Consider the following 5000-nt stretch of genomic DNA (forward strand, 5'->3'; position numbering starts at 1 on the left):
CACTCTCTCTAGCTCTCGCTCTCTAGCACTGCCTCCCTCCCTCCCGCTCTACCGCTGGCTCCCTCCCCCCCTCCCCCATCCCCTCCCCCCCCCCCCACTCCCCCCCCCAATCCCCCACCTTATCCGCAACCCGTCCTCATTCTCATATTCCCCCCCCCACCCCCCCACCCGCCCCATACCCAACCCCCTCCGCCCCAACCCACCCATAACCAACTCACAGCCCCACCCCTCCGCCCGTCCTTCCCCCCCTCACCCCCCTCACACTCAAGACATCACTGACCCAACAACTCATCACACCCACCACCCCCCCCCCCCTCCCCAAGACACTCATCCCCATACCCTCCAACGATCCATCCAACAACACCGTCACACGTAATCGAGGCATCAGTAGATAACCACCCATCATACCGACATCCTCGACATCTTCACCTACCACACCGCCCCCTCACCCCTCCCCCGCGCCACTCCCCCCCTGCTCCGACCGCAGCGTCATACACTACCCACCTCCTTACCTCGCTCCCCTGTCCATGTACCGCAGTTCAATTCGCACCAAACTAACTTCTCACAAACCGATCGACTCACAATCTATATTCGCAACAATCGTTAACGACACCCGTACTATTCGCAACATTGTACGGCTCATCGACACAGACACGATCCGGTAATTGCGTATTGATTGACCAAAACCTGTGTCGTTGACCTTGGAACGAAAGGGAGAGAGAGATGAGGAGGAATGAGAGAATATGAAGTCTCGCAATTGATAAATGGGAAAGGGAAGAGGATATGGGGGAAGCAGGAAATGGAATTGTAAGTGCTTAAGTAGGGAAACAGGGAGAGATAGGAGAGAAAGAAAGGAGAATAAGATGATGGAAAGGGAAGAAGAGATGGGGAGAGAAGGAATGGAAGAGAGGGAGAAAAATGGAATGGAAAGGGAAAGGGGAGAAGTGAGGGAGAAAAGGGATACAGAGGGAAAAGAAGAAGGAAGTAAGAGAGTTAGGGAAGAGGGAAAAGGGAGAAGGAAATAAGAGAGATAGGGAAGAAGAAAATGGAAAAGGAAAAGGAAAGAGAGGGGTATGAAGGGATAGAGAAGGAAAGGGAAGAAAAGATAGAGAAGGAGGGGAAAGAAGGTAATAAGAGAGATTGAAGAGAAGGAGAGGGAGATAGACAGGGAAGAAGAAAGGGGAGGGAGATAGGAAATAAAGAGAGGGAGAGAGATAGGGAAGAATGAAAGGGAGAATCAGAGAGGGGAGAAGGGAGGGAGAAAGAAGAAGAAGAAGAAGAAGAAGAAGAAAAAGAATAGATAGATAGATAGATATACAAATAGACAGACAGACAGACAAACAGACAAAACAAACACATGTAAAGACACACTGACAGAAAAAGAGAAATAGAAAACAAAAACAAAACGAAGGAGAAAAAGAAGAAGGAAAATAAAAAGAAGAAAAAGAAGAAGGAGAAAAAGAAGAAGAAAAAGAAGAAGGAGAAAAAGAAGAAGAAGAAAAAGAAGGAGAAAAAGAAGAAGAAGAAAAAGAAGAAGGAGAAAAAGAAGAAGAAAAAGAATGGAAGAAAACACACTCACTACATTACAAATAAAGTAAAATATAAATAAATAAAATAAATAAACAAATAAATAAAAACAAACAAAACCAGATCTCCAAGCCTAACCCCCCCCCCCCCAAACACTCCCTCGCTTCCGCCATTTATTTGTCGGCGAGAAAATTTCGGGTCGATTTTACCTGTCGGGTCGGGTGCGTCGGCGCTACAAGGCGGAGATTTGTCGGTTTGTCGGTGCGATTCAGGGTGTCGGAGGAGGGGGAGGGGGTGGGGGGAGGAGGGGGATGAGGGGGTGAGAGGAGGAGGGGGATGAGAGGAGGAGGGGAGGAGAGGGTCGTTTATACCTTCGTGTCTGTGTTTGTCGGTTGTCGGTTGTCGTGGGCGTGGGCGTGGGCGTGGTCGAAGGCGTGGGCGTGTTCGTATTTCTGTTCGTATTCTTGTTCTTGTGTTCTTGCTTGTCGTTTCTGTTCACAATCTTGTTCGTATTCGTTGTTCAGTGTTCAATGATCAGTGTTCGTATCTTGTCACTGTTCGTAGTCATATTCGCGTCTCCAGCCAGTGTACCTCATTATCATTTTCATGATCACTATCACGATCACTATCATTTATCATTGTCATTGTCATTATCGCTACACTATCATTCTCACTCTCTCTATCACGTTCACTATCACTGCCACTGTCACTGTCGCTGTGATTATCATATCACTATCAAGATCACTATCATGATCACTGCCACTATTAATATTATCATTATCTTTGTCATCATCACTATCGCTATCATTATGATTGTCATTATTATCATTGTCATTTTCCCTCCACTTTCTATCTTCATCTAGCTTATTTTTCTTTTTCTTTTTGTTTTCAAATTTTATTCTGCCTCCTGTTTTTCGTTAATTTCATGGATTCCGCCGATGAAAAATACATCTGTTAATGACAACACAAATACCGTAACAACAGCAACAACAACAACAACAACAACAACAACAACAACAACAACAACAACAACTATGATAACAGCAGCAAGGAAAAATCTTAGTAATAAACATGTTATCATGATGAATGTAACAATGATAATGGAAATGATAAGATAGTGATAAGAATGATGATAGTGACAAGAATGGTAAAAATGATGGATGTAATTATGATGATAATGATGATAGAGATGATGATGATGACGATGGTGATGATAATTATGATAATAATAGTGATAGTAATAATAATGCTAATAGTAATGATAATGATATTAATAACAATAATAATAGTAACAGTAACGATAATGATATTAGTAATAATGATAGCAATGATAATAATGATAATGATGACAATAATGATAGTAATAATAACAGTGACAATGATAATAATAATGATATTGATAATAATGATAGTAATAATGATAATAATAATAATCAAAGAACAACAAGAACAACAACAATAATAATGATAACAATAATAACAATAAACAACAACAACAACGACACCGGCTTCAACAACAGTAACAACAACACCAAGAACCGAAAACAAAAACAACAACAACAACAACAACAACATCGCCATAATCAAACCGGCCGAACCAGTCCAGAGTGACAACGAAAAAGAAAAAAAAAAGAAAAAAAAAAAAGGACGCGTCGACAACACCTTCACTAATGGACTCTGACCTAACATGGGCATTATGCATATCACTTTTTTTTTTTTTTTTGTATTTCTATCTACTTTTTATGAATAATTCTTTCTTAATCATCAACTTGGTATTAAAGGGATCTTATTCTTATTTTTTTTTTCCTTTCTTTTTTTTTCTTTTTTTTTTTGAGTGGGGTTTAAAGTTTAAAGTTATGAGTCTAGAATGGAAATTTTTTTTTTTTCCATTTATATTTTCTTATCTTTAATATCATCGTGGTATTAAAGGAATCTGACTGCTATTTTATTTTTAGAAGTTGAAGGGAAGAAAGGAATAATGGTTTAATATTAAAAGGATTTTCGGGATATTAAAAAACTTGATCAATCTTACGTTTTCTTTGTCCTGTTTCCTTGTGATATAAAAGAGGATGTATTTACCGAGATGAAAGTTATGATGCGTGGACATACTTTCGAAAAACAAATTAAAAAAATGCGGTAAGTGTTTGATATAAGGGAAAGTTTTATTATTTATGTTTTTGTAAAAGTATGTTTTAAAATGTTTTGCGTGTGTGTGTGGTCTGCTGAAGAATGCGGTTTTCGAAAATTTGCTTTGTGGTGTATATGTGGATTCCTTGATGATCTCTCTCTCTTTCTCTTTCTCTTTCTCTCAATCTGTCTTTCTCTCTCTCTCTTTCTTCTTCTTCCTCTCTCCCCCCCCCCTCTCTCTCTTTCTCTCTTCCTCTTTATCTCTCTCCTCCTCTTTATCTGTCCCTTTCTTTCTTAGTGTGATTGTCTCTATAGAGTAGACGTATGTGTGTGTGTGTGTGTGTGTGTGTGTGTGTGTTGTGTGTGTGTGTGTGTGTGTGTGTGTGTGTGTGTCTGCGTGTGTGTGTGTGTATGTGTACATGCGTATGTGTATGTGCATGTGCGTGTCCATGTGAGTATGTGCATGTGTGTGTGATAATCATCCCTTTCCCCAATCTCTCATCAACATTATTCACATTCCACGTAGAAACTCAGTAATCTCAACAGAAATCTAAACAGAGAGATGGCCAGACAGTGAGACACAGAAAAACTGAAAGATGACCAGCCGGAGCTCGTGGTAGCGTGGAGATGCGTCGGGTGAGAGACAGAGATAGATGCATAGATAGATAGATGAGAGAGAGAGAGAGAAAGGGAGAGCGATTGAGCGAGAGAGAGAGAGAGAAAGGGAGAGCGATTGAGCGAGAGAGAGAGAGAGAGAGAAAGGGAGAGGGAGTGAGCGAGAGAGAGAGCGATAATGATGATAATAATGATAGTGATAATAATGATTTTTATTATGGTTATAATTACAATAATACTGATGATGATGATGAAAAGTATTATTATTACCGCGATTACTATCAGCATTCCTATTATTGTTATTATCATTACTATTACGATGAATATTATTTAAATTATTTTGATTATTATAATATTAATTATCATTATTATTATTATTAGTTGTGGTAGTAGTAGCAGTATTACTATTATAATCCCCCTTTTAATTATTATTACAAGGATTATTGTTATAATTATTAGTAGTATAGTTATTATGATTAGTAATAGTATTTTTGTATCTGTTCCTGTATGGTAATGATAAGAATGACACGATAACGTTTATAATGATGGTATTTGCGATGATAATGGTGATAATGATAATTATAATAATGATAATAGTAATAATTATATTATTATTATAATTAATATTATTAGTATTACTGATAATACCAAAAGTAGTAATAGCCCTCAGCAGCAGCAACAACATAATGATAATGATGGTAATGATTGTAATAATGATAATGATAATCATA

This window comes from Penaeus chinensis, chromosome 16 (genome assembly GCF_019202785.1).
Source record: "Penaeus chinensis breed Huanghai No. 1 chromosome 16, ASM1920278v2, whole genome shotgun sequence".
Classification (NCBI taxonomy): domain Eukaryota; kingdom Metazoa; phylum Arthropoda; class Malacostraca; order Decapoda; family Penaeidae; genus Penaeus; species Penaeus chinensis.